The 14,217-nt window shown below is 36.2% G+C and overlaps 21 non-coding genes across 21 annotated transcripts; all 21 read right to left on the reverse strand.

Moving 5' to 3' along the window:
• Positions 1-182: 182 nt before the first annotated feature.
• Positions 183-254, reverse strand: TRNAD-GUC (transfer RNA aspartic acid (anticodon GUC)). The gene has a single exon. It is a non-coding gene; the product is annotated as a tRNA-Asp (tRNA).
• A 618-nt stretch (positions 255-872) lies between these two features.
• On the reverse strand, positions 873-944 carry TRNAD-GUC (transfer RNA aspartic acid (anticodon GUC)). Its single transcript has one exon. It is a non-coding gene; the product is annotated as a tRNA-Asp (tRNA).
• A 596-nt stretch (positions 945-1,540) lies between these two features.
• TRNAD-GUC (transfer RNA aspartic acid (anticodon GUC)) lies at positions 1,541-1,612 on the reverse strand. The gene has a single exon. It is a non-coding gene; the product is annotated as a tRNA-Asp (tRNA).
• Positions 1,613-2,208: 596 nt separating this feature from the next.
• On the reverse strand, positions 2,209-2,280 carry TRNAD-GUC (transfer RNA aspartic acid (anticodon GUC)). Its single transcript has one exon. It is a non-coding gene; the product is annotated as a tRNA-Asp (tRNA).
• A 592-nt stretch (positions 2,281-2,872) lies between these two features.
• TRNAD-GUC (transfer RNA aspartic acid (anticodon GUC)) lies at positions 2,873-2,944 on the reverse strand. Its single transcript has one exon. It is a non-coding gene; the product is annotated as a tRNA-Asp (tRNA).
• A 620-nt stretch (positions 2,945-3,564) lies between these two features.
• TRNAD-GUC (transfer RNA aspartic acid (anticodon GUC)) lies at positions 3,565-3,636 on the reverse strand. Its single transcript has one exon. It is a non-coding gene; the product is annotated as a tRNA-Asp (tRNA).
• Positions 3,637-4,232: 596 nt separating this feature from the next.
• On the reverse strand, positions 4,233-4,304 carry TRNAD-GUC (transfer RNA aspartic acid (anticodon GUC)). The gene has a single exon. It is a non-coding gene; the product is annotated as a tRNA-Asp (tRNA).
• A 594-nt stretch (positions 4,305-4,898) lies between these two features.
• Positions 4,899-4,970, reverse strand: TRNAD-GUC (transfer RNA aspartic acid (anticodon GUC)). Its single transcript has one exon. It is a non-coding gene; the product is annotated as a tRNA-Asp (tRNA).
• A 635-nt stretch (positions 4,971-5,605) lies between these two features.
• TRNAD-GUC (transfer RNA aspartic acid (anticodon GUC)) lies at positions 5,606-5,677 on the reverse strand. The gene has a single exon. It is a non-coding gene; the product is annotated as a tRNA-Asp (tRNA).
• A 632-nt stretch (positions 5,678-6,309) lies between these two features.
• TRNAD-GUC (transfer RNA aspartic acid (anticodon GUC)) lies at positions 6,310-6,381 on the reverse strand. The gene has a single exon. It is a non-coding gene; the product is annotated as a tRNA-Asp (tRNA).
• A 618-nt stretch (positions 6,382-6,999) lies between these two features.
• Positions 7,000-7,071, reverse strand: TRNAD-GUC (transfer RNA aspartic acid (anticodon GUC)). The gene has a single exon. It is a non-coding gene; the product is annotated as a tRNA-Asp (tRNA).
• Positions 7,072-7,667: 596 nt separating this feature from the next.
• Positions 7,668-7,739, reverse strand: TRNAD-GUC (transfer RNA aspartic acid (anticodon GUC)). Its single transcript has one exon. It is a non-coding gene; the product is annotated as a tRNA-Asp (tRNA).
• A 596-nt stretch (positions 7,740-8,335) lies between these two features.
• TRNAD-GUC (transfer RNA aspartic acid (anticodon GUC)) lies at positions 8,336-8,407 on the reverse strand. The gene has a single exon. It is a non-coding gene; the product is annotated as a tRNA-Asp (tRNA).
• Positions 8,408-9,001: 594 nt separating this feature from the next.
• Positions 9,002-9,073, reverse strand: TRNAD-GUC (transfer RNA aspartic acid (anticodon GUC)). The gene has a single exon. It is a non-coding gene; the product is annotated as a tRNA-Asp (tRNA).
• A 592-nt stretch (positions 9,074-9,665) lies between these two features.
• TRNAD-GUC (transfer RNA aspartic acid (anticodon GUC)) lies at positions 9,666-9,737 on the reverse strand. Its single transcript has one exon. It is a non-coding gene; the product is annotated as a tRNA-Asp (tRNA).
• Positions 9,738-10,361: 624 nt separating this feature from the next.
• TRNAD-GUC (transfer RNA aspartic acid (anticodon GUC)) lies at positions 10,362-10,433 on the reverse strand. The gene has a single exon. It is a non-coding gene; the product is annotated as a tRNA-Asp (tRNA).
• A 596-nt stretch (positions 10,434-11,029) lies between these two features.
• On the reverse strand, positions 11,030-11,101 carry TRNAD-GUC (transfer RNA aspartic acid (anticodon GUC)). Its single transcript has one exon. It is a non-coding gene; the product is annotated as a tRNA-Asp (tRNA).
• Positions 11,102-11,695: 594 nt separating this feature from the next.
• Positions 11,696-11,767, reverse strand: TRNAD-GUC (transfer RNA aspartic acid (anticodon GUC)). The gene has a single exon. It is a non-coding gene; the product is annotated as a tRNA-Asp (tRNA).
• Positions 11,768-12,359: 592 nt separating this feature from the next.
• TRNAD-GUC (transfer RNA aspartic acid (anticodon GUC)) lies at positions 12,360-12,431 on the reverse strand. The gene has a single exon. It is a non-coding gene; the product is annotated as a tRNA-Asp (tRNA).
• A 618-nt stretch (positions 12,432-13,049) lies between these two features.
• TRNAD-GUC (transfer RNA aspartic acid (anticodon GUC)) lies at positions 13,050-13,121 on the reverse strand. Its single transcript has one exon. It is a non-coding gene; the product is annotated as a tRNA-Asp (tRNA).
• Positions 13,122-13,717: 596 nt separating this feature from the next.
• TRNAD-GUC (transfer RNA aspartic acid (anticodon GUC)) lies at positions 13,718-13,789 on the reverse strand. The gene has a single exon. It is a non-coding gene; the product is annotated as a tRNA-Asp (tRNA).
• Positions 13,790-14,217: the final 428 nt, after the last annotated feature.

Here is a 14,217-nt window from a genome sequence, read left to right on the forward strand (position 1 = left end):
TAAGTTGAGATTGAAATTTAGAGAGCATCTTCTGAGTTTCAGTTAACACATCAGTAAGCATTTTAGCTATCACTAAAGTCAACACTGGTCTCAATCGTGATAAGCAGGTGTAATGACAACTATATTTTACTTCATGAGTAAGTGCATCTTTTTCATTAAGTTGGGCAACTTAAAAGAATCATCTCCCCGTCGGGGAATTGAACCCCGGTCTCCCGCGTGACAGGCGGGGATACTGACCACTATACTAACGAGGACTTAATGGCAGTAGTTTAACAGTCCTCACCTCTTTGAGGATAGGGAATGCCCATGAGCAATTCTGCTAATTGGAATAGGCAGCTCTACTGCTTTTGCTTAGGGAAATTCATCTTTTTTCATAAACAGGGAGAACACAGAATGATCTTCCAAAAACAATCAGTTTTATCAAGAAAGTTTTTTAATTAAATTAATCTATCTATATTTATATCTGTATATATATATATATATATATATATATATATATTTATATATATTTAATCAGCTCACTTTACCATTAGCAGCTTATAGCTATTAGCCACCAGGGGTCAGTACTAACCAAAAACACCGATTTGTCTTCTATCCCTGTCCCACAGAGTTTATAAGCAGCCCATGATTTACCACTGTTTCATGTCATTTTCCAAGTATTTTAGAGATAAATTGTTTTTGAAAGAACAGTAAGTTGAGATTGAAATTTAGAGAGCATCTTCTGAGTTTCAGTTAACACATCAGTAAGCATTTTGGCTATCACTAAAGTCAACGCTGGTCTCAATCGTGATAAGCAGGTATAATGACAACTATATTTTACTTCATGAGTAAGTGCATCTTTTTCATTAAGTTGGGCAACTTAAAGGTATCATCTCCCCGTCGGGGAATTGAACCCCGGTCTCCCGCGTGACAGGCGGGGATACTGACTACTATACTAACGAGGACTTAATGGCAGTAGTTTAACAGTCCTCACCTCTTTGAGGATAGGGAATGCCCATGACAAATTCAGCTAACTGGAATAGGCAGCTCTACTGCTTTTGCTTAGGGAAATTCATCTTTTTTCATAAACAGGGAGAACACAGAATGATCTTCCAAAAACAATCAGTTTTATCAAGAAAGTTTTTTAATTAAATTAATCTATCTATATTTATGTCTGTATATATATATATATATATATATAATCAGCTCACTTTACCATTAGCAGCTTATAGCTATTAGCCACCAGGGGTCAGTACTAACCAAAAACACCGATTTGTCTTCTATCCCTGTCCCACAGAGTTTATAAGCAGCCCATGATTTACCACTGTTTCATGTCATTTTCCAAGTATTTTAGAGATAAATTGTTTTTGAAAGAACAGTAAGTTGAGATTGAAATTTAGAGAGCATCTTCTGAGTTTCGGTTAACACATCAGTAAGCATTTTGGCTATCACTAAAGTCAACGCTGGTCTCAATCGTGATAAGCAGGTGTAATGACAACTATATTTTACTTCATGAGTAAGTGCATCTTTTTCATTAAGTTGGGCAACTTAAAGGTATCATCTCCCCGTCGGGGAATTGAACCCCGGTCTCCCGCGTGACAGGCGGGGATACTGACCACTATACTAACGAGGACTTAATGGCAGTAGTTTAACAGTCCTCACCTCTTTGAGGATAGGGAATGCCCATGACAAATTCAGCTAACTGGAATAGGCAGCTCTACTGCTTTTGCTTAGGGAAATTCATCTTTTTTCATAAACAGGGAGAACACAGAATGATCTTCCAAAAACAATCAGTTTTATCAAGAAAGTTTTTTAATTAAATTAATCTATCTATATTTATATCTGTATATATATATATATATATATATAATCAGCTCACTTTACCATTAGCAGCTTATAGCTATTAGCCACCAGGGGTCAGTACTAACCAAAAACACCGATTTGTCTTCTATCCCTGTCCCACAGAGTTTATAAGCAGCCCATGATTTACCACTGTTTCATGTCATTTTCCAAGTATTTTAGAGATAAATTGTTTTTGAAAGAACAGTAAGTTGAGATTGAAATTTAGAGAGCATCTTCTGAGTTTCGGTTAACACATCAGTAAGCATTTTGGCTATCACTAAAGTCAACACTGGTCTCAATCGTGATAAGCAGGTGTAATGACAACTATATTTTACTTCATGAGTAAGTGCATCTTTTTCATTAAGTTGGGCAACTTAAAAGAATCATCTCCCCGTCAGGGAATTGAACCCCGGTCTCCCGCGTGACAGGCGGGGATACTGACCACTATACTAACGAGGACTTAATGGCAGTAGTTTAACAGTCCTCACCTCTTTGAGGATAGGGAATGCCCATGACAAATTCAGCTAACTGGAATAGGCAGCTCTACTGCTTTTGCTTAGGGAAATTCATCTTTTTTCATAAACAGGGAGAACACAGAATGATCTTCCAAAAACAATCAGTTTTATCAAGAAAGTTTTTTAATTAAATTAATCTATCTATATTTATATCTGTATATATATATATATATATAATCAGCTCACTTTACCATTAGCAGCTTATAGCTATTAGCCACCAGGGGTCAGTACTAACCAAAAACACCGATTTGTCTTCTATCCCTGTCCCACAGAGTTTATAAGCAGCCCATGTTTTACCACTGTTTCATGTCATTTTCCAAGTATTTTAGAGATAAATTGTTTTTGAAAGAACAGTAAGTTGAGATTGAAATTGAGAGAGCATCTTCTGAGTTTCGGTTAACACATGAGTAAGCATTTTGGCTATCACTAAAGTCAACACTGGTCTCAATCGTGATAAGCAGGTGTAATGACAACTATATTTTACTTCATGAGTAAGTGCATCTTTTTCATTAAGTTGGGCAACTTAAAAGAATCATCTCCCCGTCGGGAAATTGAACCCCGGTCTCCCGCGTGACAGGCGGGGATACTGACCACTATACTAACGAGGACTTAATGGCAGTAGTTTAACAGTCCTCACCTCTTTGAGGATAGGGAATGCCCATGAGCAATTCTGCTAATTGGAATAGGCAGCTCTACTGCTTTTGCTTAGGGAAATTCATCTTTTTTCATAAACAGGGAGAACACAGAATGATCTTCCAAAAACAATCAGTTTTATCAAGAAAGTTTTTTAATTAAATTAATCTATCTATATTTATATCTGTATATATATATATATATATATATCTATATATATATTTATATATATTTAATCAGCTCACTTTACCATTAGCAGCTTATAGCTATTAGCCACCAGGGGTCAGTACTAACCAAAAACACCGATTTGTCTTCTATCCCTGTCCCACAGAGTTTATAAGCAGCCCATGATTTACCACTGTTTCATGTCATTTTCCAAGTATTTTAGAGATAAATTGTTTTTGAAAGAACAGTAAGTTGAGATTGAAATTTAGAGAGCATCTTCTGAGTTTCAGTTAACACATCAGTAAGCATTTTGGCTATCACTAAAGTCAACGCTGGTCTCAATCGTGATAAGCAGGTATAATGACAACTATATTTTACTTCATGAGTAAGTGCATCTTTTTCATTAAGTTGGGCAACTTAAAGGTATCATCTCCCCGTCGGGGAATTGAACCCCGGTCTCCCGCGTGACAGGCGGGGATACTGACCACTATACTAACGAGGACTTAATGGCAGTAGTTTAACAGTCCTCACCTCTTTGAGGATAGGGAATGCCCATGACAAATTCAGCTAACTGGAATAGGCAGCTCTACTGCTTTTGCTTAGGGAAATTCATCTTTTTTCATAAACAGGGAGAACACAGAATGATCTTCCAAAAACAATCAGTTTTATCAAGAAAGTTTTTTAATTAAATTAATCTATCTATATTTATGTCTGTATATATATATATATATATATATAATCAGCTCACTTTACCATTAGCAGCTTATAGCTATTAGCCACCAGGGGTCAGTACTAACCAAAAACACCGATTTGTCTTCTATCCCTGTCCCACAGAGTTTATAAGCAGCCCATGATTTACCACTGTTTCATGTCATTTTCCAAGTATTTTAGAGATAAATTGTTTTTGAAAGAACAGTAAGTTGAGATTGAAATTTAGAGAGCATCTTCTGAGTTTCGGTTAACACATCAGTAAGCATTTTGGCTATCACTAAAGTCAACGCTGGTCTCAATCGTGATAAGCAGGTGTAATGACAACTATATTTTACTTCATGAGTAAGTGCATCTTTTTCATTAAGTTGGGCAACTTAAAAGTATCATCTCCCCGTCGGGGAATTGAACCCCGGTCTCCCGCGTGACAGGCGGGGATACTGACCACTATACTAACGAGGACTTAATGGCAGTAGTTTAACAGTCCTCACCTCTTTGAGGATAGGGAATGCCCATGACAAATTCAGCTAACTGGAATAGGCAGCTCTACTGCTTTTGCTTAGGGAAATTCATCTTTTTTCATAAACAGGGAGAACACAGAATGATCTTCCAAAAACAATCAGTTTTATCAAGAAAGTTTTTTAATTAAATTAATCTATCTATATTTATATCTGTATATATATATATATATATATAATCAGCTCACTTTACCATTAGCAGCTTATAGCTATTAGCCACCAGGGGTCAGTACTAACCAAAAACACCGATTTGTCTTCTATCCCTGTCCCACAGAGTTTATAAGCAGCCCATGTTTTACCACTGTTTCATGTCATTTTCCAAGTATTTTAGAGATAAATTGTTTTTGAAAGAACAGTAAGTTGAGATTGAAATTGAGAGAGCATCTTCTGAGTTTCGGTTAACACATGAGTAAGCATTTTGGCTATCACTAAAGTCAACACTGGTCTCAATCGTGATAAGCAGGTGTAATGACAACTATATTTTACTTCATGAGTAAGTGCATCTTTTTCATTAAGTTGGGCAACTTAAAAGAATCATCTCCCCGTCGGGAAATTGAACCCCGGTCTCCCGCGTGACAGGCGGGGATACTGACCACTATACTAACGAGGACTTAATGGCAGTAGTTTAACAGTCCTCACCTCTTTGAGGATAGGGAATGCCCATGAGCAATTCAGCTAATTGGAATAGGCAGCTCTAATGCTTTTGCTTAGGGAAATTAATCTTTTTTCATAAACAGGGAGAACACAGAATGATCTTCCAAAAACAATCAGTTTTATCAAGAAAGTTTTTAAATTAAATTAATCTATCTATATTTATATCTGTATATATATATATATATATATATATATATATATATATATATATATATATATATATATATATTAATCAGCTCACTTTACCATTAGCAGCTTATAGCTATTAGCCACCAGGGGTCAGTACTAACCAAAAACACCGATTTGTCTTCTATCCCTGTCCCACAGAGTTTATAAGCAGCCCATGATTTACCACTGTTTCATGTCATTTTCCAAGTATTTTAGAGATAAATTGTTTTTGAAAGAACAGTAAGTTGAGATTGAAATTGAGAGAGCATCTTCTGAGTTTCGGTTAACACATGAGTAAGCATTTTGGCTATCACTAAAGTCAACACTGGTCTCAATCGTGATAAGCAGGTGTAATGACAACTATATTTTACTTCATGAGTAAGTGCATCTTTTTCATTAAGTTGGGCAACTTAAAAGAATCATCTCCCCGTCGGGAAATTGAACCCCGGTCTCCCGCGTGACAGGCGGGGATACTGACCACTATACTAACGAGGACTTAATGGCAGTAGTTTAACAGTCCTCACCTCTTTGAGGATAGGGAATGCCCATGAGCAATTCAGCTAATTGGAATAGGCAGCTCTAATGCTTTTGCTTAGGGAAATTAATCTTTTTTCATAAACAGGGAGAACACAGAATGATCTTCCAAAAACAATCAGTTTTATCAAGAAAGTTTTTAAATTAAATTAATCTATCTATATTTATATCTGTATATATATATATATATATATATATATATATATATATATATATATATATATATATATTTAATCAGCTCACTTTACCATTAGCAGCTTATAGCTATTAGCCACCAGGGGTCAGTACTAACCAAAAACACCGATTTGTCTTCTATCCCTGTCCCACAGAGTTTATAAGCAGCCCATGATTTACCACTGTTTCATGTCATTTTCCAAGTATTTTAGAGATAAATTGTTTTTGAAAGAACAGTAAGTTGAGATTGAAATTTAGAGAGCATCTTCTGAGTTTCAGTTAACACATCAGTAAGCATTTTAGCTATCACTAAAGTCAACACTGGTCTCAATCGTGATAAGCAGGTGTAATGACAACTATATTTTACTTCATGAGTAAGTGCATCTTTTTCATTAAGTTGGGCAACTTAAAAGAATCATCTCCCCGTCGGGGAATTGAACCCCGGTCTCCCGCGTGACAGGCGGGGATACTGACCACTATACTAACGAGGACTTAATGGCAGTAGTTTAACAGTCCTCACCTCTTTGAGGATAGGGAATGCCCATGAGCAATTCTGCTAATTGGAATAGGCAGCTCTACTGCTTTTGCTTAGGGAAATTCATCTTTTTTCATAAACAGGGAGAACACAGAATGATCTTCCAAAAACAATCAGTTTTATCAAGAAAGTTTTTTAATTAAATTAATCTATCTATATTTATATCTGTATATATATATATATATATATATATATATATATTTATATATATTTAATCAGCTCACTTTACCATTAGCAGCTTATAGCTATTAGCCACCAGGGGTCAGTACTAACCAAAAACACCGATTTGTCTTCTATCCCTGTCCCACAGAGTTTATAAGCAGCCCATGATTTACCACTGTTTCATGTCATTTTCCAAGTATTTTAGAGATAAATTGTTTTTGAAAGAACAGTAAGTTGAGATTGAAATTTAGAGAGCATCTTCTGAGTTTCAGTTAACACATCAGTAAGCATTTTGGCTATCACTAAAGTCAACGCTGGTCTCAATCGTGATAAGCAGGTATAATGACAACTATATTTTACTTCATGAGTAAGTGCATCTTTTTCATTAAGTTGGGCAACTTAAAGGTATCATCTCCCCGTCGGGGAATTGAACCCCGGTCTCCCGCGTGACAGGCGGGGATACTGACCACTATACTAACGAGGACTTAATGGCAGTAGTTTAACAGTCCTCACCTCTTTGAGGATAGGGAATGCCCATGACAAATTCAGCTAACTGGAATAGGCAGCTCTACTGCTTTTGCTTAGGGAAATTCATCTTTTTTCATAAACAGGGAGAACACAGAATGATCTTCCAAAAACAATCAGTTTTATCAAGAAAGTTTTTTAATTAAATTAATCTATCTATATTTATGTCTGTATATATATATATATATATATATAATCAGCTCACTTTACCATTAGCAGCTTATAGCTATTAGCCACCAGGGGTCAGTACTAACCAAAAACACCGATTTGTCTTCTATCCCTGTCCCACAGAGTTTATAAGCAGCCCATGATTTACCACTGTTTCATGTCATTTTCCAAGTATTTTAGAGATAAATTGTTTTTGAAAGAACAGTAAGTTGAGATTGAAATTTAGAGAGCATCTTCTGAGTTTCGGTTAACACATCAGTAAGCATTTTGGCTATCACTAAAGTCAACGCTGGTCTCAATCGTGATAAGCAGGTGTAATGACAACTATATTTTACTTCATGAGTAAGTGCATCTTTTTCATTAAGTTGGGCAACTTAAAAGTATCATCTCCCCGTCGGGGAATTGAACCCCGGTCTCCCGCGTGACAGGCGGGGATACTGACCACTATACTAACGAGGACTTAATGGCAGTAGTTTAACAGTCCTCACCTCTTTGAGGATAGGGAATGCCCATGACAAATTCAGCTAAATGGAATAGGCAGCTCTACTGCTTTTGCTTAGGGAAATTCATCTTTTTTCATAAACAGGGAGAACACAGAATGATCTTCCAAAAACAATCAGTTTTATCAAGAAAGTTTTTTAATTAAATTAATCTATCTATATTTATGTCTGTATATATATATATATATATATATAATCAGCTCACTTTACCATTAGCAGCTTATAGCTATTAGCCACCAGGGGTCAGTACTAACCAAAAACACCGATTTGTCTTCTATCCCTGTCCCACAGAGTTTATAAGCAGCCCATGATTTACCACTGTTTCATGTCATTTTCCAAGTATTTTAGAGATAAATTGTTTTTGAAAGAACAGTAAGTTGAGATTGAAATTTAGAGAGCATCTTCTGAGTTTCGGTTAACACATCAGTAAGCATTTTGGCTATCACTAAAGTCAACGCTGGTCTCAATCGTGATAAGCAGGTGTAATGACAACTATATTTTACTTCATGAGTAAGTGCATCTTTTTCATTAAGTTGGGCAACTTAAAGGTATCATCTCCCCGTCGGGGAATTGAACCCCGGTCTCCCGCGTGACAGGCGGGGATACTGACCACTATACTAACGAGGACTTAATGGCAGTAGTTTAACAGTCCTCACCTCTTTGAGGATAGGGAATGCCCATGACAAATTCAGCTAACTGGAATAGGCAGCTCTACTGCTTTTGCTTAGGGAAATTCATCTTTTTTCATAAACAGGGAGAACACAGAATGATCTTCCAAAAACAATCAGTTTTATCAAGAAAGTTTTTTAATTAAATTAATCTATCTATATTTATATCTGTATATATATATATATATATATAATCAGCTCACTTTACCATTAGCAGCTTATAGCTATTAGCCACCAGGGGTCAGTACTAACCAAAAACACCGATTTGTCTTCTATCCCTGTCCCACAGAGTTTATAAGCAGCCCATGATTTACCACTGTTTCATGTCATTTTCCAAGTATTTTAGAGATAAATTGTTTTTGAAAGAACAGTAAGTTGAGATTGAAATTTAGAGAGCATCTTCTGAGTTTCGGTTAACACATCAGTAAGCATTTTGGCTATCACTAAAGTCAACACTGGTCTCAATCGTGATAAGCAGGTGTAATGACAACTATATTTTACTTCATGAGTAAGTGCATCTTTTTCATTAAGTTGGGCAACTTAAAAGAATCATCTCCCCGTCAGGGAATTGAACCCCGGTCTCCCGCGTGACAGGCGGGGATACTGACCACTATACTAACGAGGACTTAATGGCAGTAGTTTAACAGTCCTCACCTCTTTGAGGATAGGGAATGCCCATGACAAATTCAGCTAACTGGAATAGGCAGCTCTACTGCTTTTGCTTAGGGAAATTCATCTTTTTTCATAAACAGGGAGAACACAGAATGATCTTCCAAAAACAATCAGTTTTATCAAGAAAGTTTTTTAATTAAATTAATCTATCTATATTTATATCTGTATATATATATATATATATAATCAGCTCACTTTACCATTAGCAGCTTATAGCTATTAGCCACCAGGGGTCAGTACTAACCAAAAACACCGATTTGTCTTCTATCCCTGTCCCACAGAGTTTATAAGCAGCCCATGTTTTACCACTGTTTCATGTCATTTTCCAAGTATTTTAGAGATAAATTGTTTTTGAAAGAACAGTAAGTTGAGATTGAAATTGAGAGAGCATCTTCTGAGTTTCGGTTAACACATGAGTAAGCATTTTGGCTATCACTAAAGTCAACACTGGTCTCAATCGTGATAAGCAGGTGTAATGACAACTATATTTTACTTCATGAGTAAGTGCATCTTTTTCATTAAGTTGGGCAACTTAAAAGAATCATCTCCCCGTCGGGAAATTGAACCCCGGTCTCCCGCGTGACAGGCGGGGATACTGACCACTATACTAACGAGGACTTAATGGCAGTAGTTTAACAGTCCTCACCTCTTTGAGGATAGGGAATGCCCATGAGCAATTCTGCTAATTGGAATAGGCAGCTCTACTGCTTTTGCTTAGGGAAATTCATCTTTTTTCATAAACAGGGAGAACACAGAATGATCTTCCAAAAACAATCAGTTTTATCAAGAAAGTTTTTTAATTAAATTAATCTATCTATATTTATATCTGTATATATATATATATATATATATATATATATATATATATTTATATATATTTAATCAGCTCACTTTACCATTAGCAGCTTATAGCTATTAGCCACCAGGGGTCAGTACTAACCAAAAACACCGATTTGTCTTCTATCCCTGTCCCACAGAGTTTATAAGCAGCCCATGATTTACCACTGTTTCATGTCATTTTCCAAGTATTTTAGAGATAAATTGTTTTTGAAAGAACAGTAAGTTGAGATTGAAATTTAGAGAGCATCTTCTGAGTTTCAGTTAACACATCAGTAAGCATTTTGGCTATCACTAAAGTCAACGCTGGTCTCAATCGTGATAAGCAGGTATAATGACAACTATATTTTACTTCATGAGTAAGTGCATCTTTTTCATTAAGTTGGGCAACTTAAAGGTATCATCTCCCCGTCGGGGAATTGAACCCCGGTCTCCCGCGTGACAGGCGGGGATACTGACCACTATACTAACGAGGACTTAATGGCAGTAGTTTAACAGTCCTCACCTCTTTGAGGATAGGGAATGCCCATGACAAATTCAGCTAACTGGAATAGGCAGCTCTACTGCTTTTGCTTAGGGAAATTCATCTTTTTTCATAAACAGGGAGAACACAGAATGATCTTCCAAAAACAATCAGTTTTATCAAGAAAGTTTTTTAATTAAATTAATCTATCTATATTTATGTCTGTATATATATATATATATATATATAATCAGCTCACTTTACCATTAGCAGCTTATAGCTATTAGCCACCAGGGGTCAGTACTAACCAAAAACACCGATTTGTCTTCTATCCCTGTCCCACAGAGTTTATAAGCAGCCCATGATTTACCACTGTTTCATGTCATTTTCCAAGTATTTTAGAGATAAATTGTTTTTGAAAGAACAGTAAGTTGAGATTGAAATTTAGAGAGCATCTTCTGAGTTTCGGTTAACACATCAGTAAGCATTTTGGCTATCACTAAAGTCAACGCTGGTCTCAATCGTGATAAGCAGGTGTAATGACAACTATATTTTACTTCATGAGTAAGTGCATCTTTTTCATTAAGTTGGGCAACTTAAAAGTATCATCTCCCCGTCGGGGAATTGAACCCCGGTCTCCCGCGTGACAGGCGGGGATACTGACCACTATACTAACGAGGACTTAATGGCAGTAGTTTAACAGTCCTCACCTCTTTGAGGATAGGGAATGCCCATGACAAATTCAGCTAAATGGAATAGGCAGCTCTACTGCTTTTGCTTAGGGAAATTCATCTTTTTTCATAAACAGGGAGAACACAGAATGATCTTCCAAAAACAATCAGTTTTATCAAGAAAGTTTTTTAATTAAATTAATCTATCTATATTTATATCTGTATATATATATATATATATATAATCAGCTCACTTTACCATTAGCAGCTTATAGCTATTAGCCACCAGGGGTCAGTACTAACCAAAAACACCGATTTGTCTTCTATCCCTGTCCCACAGAGTTTATAAGCAGCCCATGATTTACCACTGTTTCATGTCATTTTCCAAGTATTTTAGAGATAAATTGTTTTTGAAAGAACAGTAAGTTGAGATTGAAATTTAGAGAGCATCTTCTGAGTTTCGGTTAACACATCAGTAAGCATTTTGGCTATCACTAAAGTCAACACTGGTCTCAATCGTGATAAGCAGGTGTAATGACAACTATATTTTACTTCATGAGTAAGTGCATCTTTTTCATTAAGTTGGGCAACTTAAAAGAATCATCTCCCCGTCAGGGAATTGAACCCCGGTCTCCCGCGTGACAGGCGGGGATACTGACCACTATACTAACGAGGACTTAATGGCAGTAGTTTAACAGTCCTCACCTCTTTGAGGATAGGGAATGCCCATGACAAATTCAGCTAACTGGAATAGGCAGCTCTACTGCTTTTGCTTAGGGAAATTCATCTTTTTTCATAAACAGGGAGAACACAGAATGATCTTCCAAAAACAATCAGTTTTATCAAGAAAGTTTTTTAATTAAATTAATCTATCTATATTTATATCTGTATATATATATATATATATAATCAGCTCACTTTACCATTAGCAGCTTATAGCTATTAGCCACCAGGGGTCAGTACTAACCAAAAACACCGATTTGTCTTCTATCCCTGTCCCACAGAGTTTATAAGCAGCCCATGTTTTACCACTGTTTCATGTCATTTTCCAAGTATTTTAGAGATAAATTGTTTTTGAAAGAACAGTAAGTTGAGATTGAAATTGAGAGAGCATCTTCTGAGTTTCGGTTAACACATGAGTAAGCATTTTGGCTATCACTAAAGTCAACACTGGTCTCAATCGTGATAAGCAGGTGTAATGACAACTATATTTTACTTCATGAGTAAGTGCATCTTTTTCATTAAGTTGGGCAACTTAAAAGAATCATCTCCCCGTCGGGAAATTGAACCCCGGTCTCCCGCGTGACAGGCGGGGATACTGACCACTATACTAACGAGGACTTAATGGCAGTAGTTTAACAGTCCTCACCTCTTTGAGGATAGGGAATGCCCATGAGCAATTCTGCTAATTGGAATAGGCAGCTCTACTGCTTTTGCTTAGGGAAATTCATCTTTTTTCATAAACAGGGAGAACACAGAATGATCTTCCAAAAACAATCAGTTTTATCAAGAAAGTTTTTTAATTAAATTAATCTATCTATATTTATATCTGTATATATATATATATATATATATATATATATATTTATATATATTTAATCAGCTCACTTTACCATTAGCAGCTTATAGCTATTAGCCACCAGGGGTCAGTACTAACCAAAAACACCGATTTGTCTTCTATCCCTGTCCCACAGAGTTTATAAGCAGCCCATGATTTACCACTGTTTCATGTCATTTTCCAAGTATTTTAGAGATAAATTGTTTTTGAAAGAACAGTAAGTTGAGATTGAAATTTAGAGAGCATCTTCTGAGTTTCAGTTAACACATCAGTAAGCATTTTGGCTATCACTAAAGTCAACGCTGGTCTCAATCGTGATAAGCAGGTATAATGACAACTATATTTTACTTCATGAGTAAGTGCATCTTTTTCATTAAGTTGGGCAACTTAAAGGTATCATCTCCCCGTCGGGGAATTGAACCCCGGTCTCCCGCGTGACAGGCGGGGATACTGACCACTATACTAACGAGGACTTAATGGCAGTAGTTTAACAGTCCTCACCTCTTTGAGGATAGGGAATGCCCATGACAAATTCAGCTAACTGGAATAGGCAGCTCTACTGCTTTTGCTTAGGGAAATTCATCTTTTTTCATAAACAGGGAGAACACAGAATGATCTTCCAAAAACAATCAGTTTTATCAAGAAAGTTTTTTAATTAAATTAATCTATCTATATTTATGTCTGTATATATATATATATATATATATAATCAGCTCACTTTACCATTAGCAGCTTATAGCTATTAGCCACCAGGGGTCAGTACTAACCAAAAACACCGATTTGTCTTCTATCCCTCTCCCACAGAGTTTATAAGCAGCCCATGATTTACCACTGTTTCATGTCATTTTCCAAGTATTTTAGAGATAAATTGTTTTTGAAAGAACAGTAAGTTGAGATTGAAATTTAGAGAGCATCTTCTGAGTTTCGGTTAACACATCAGTAAGCATTTTGGCTATCACTAAAGTCAACGCTGGTCTCAATCGTGATAAGCAGGTGTAATGACAACTATATTTTACTTCATGAGTAAGTGCATCTTTTTCATTAAGTTGGGCAACTTAAAAGTATCATCTCCCCGTCGGGGAATTGAACCCCGGTCTCCCGCGTGACAGGCGGGGATACTGACCACTATACTAACGAGGACTTAATGGCAGTAGTTTAACAGTCCTCACCTCTTTGAGGATAGGGAATGCCCATGACAAATTCAGCTAAATGGAATAGGCAGCTCTACTGCTTTTGCTTAGGGAAATTCATCTTTTTTCATAAACAGGGAGAACACAGAATGATCTTCCAAAAACAATCAGTTTTATCAAGAAAGTTTTTTAATTAAATTAATCTATCTATATTTATATCTGTATATATATATATATATATATAATCAGCTCACTTTACCATTAGCAGCTTATAGCTATTAGCCACCAGGGGTCAGTACTAACCAAAAACACCGATTTGTCTTCTATCCCTGTCCCACAGAGTTTATAAGCAGCCCATGATTTACCACTGTTTCATGTCATTTTCCAAGTATTTTAGAGATAAATTGTTTTTGAAAGAACAGTAAGTTGAGATTGAAA

This window comes from Pleurodeles waltl, unplaced genomic scaffold (genome assembly GCF_031143425.1).
Source record: "Pleurodeles waltl isolate 20211129_DDA unplaced genomic scaffold, aPleWal1.hap1.20221129 scaffold_387, whole genome shotgun sequence".
Classification (NCBI taxonomy): Eukaryota; Metazoa; Chordata; class Amphibia; order Caudata; family Salamandridae; genus Pleurodeles; species Pleurodeles waltl.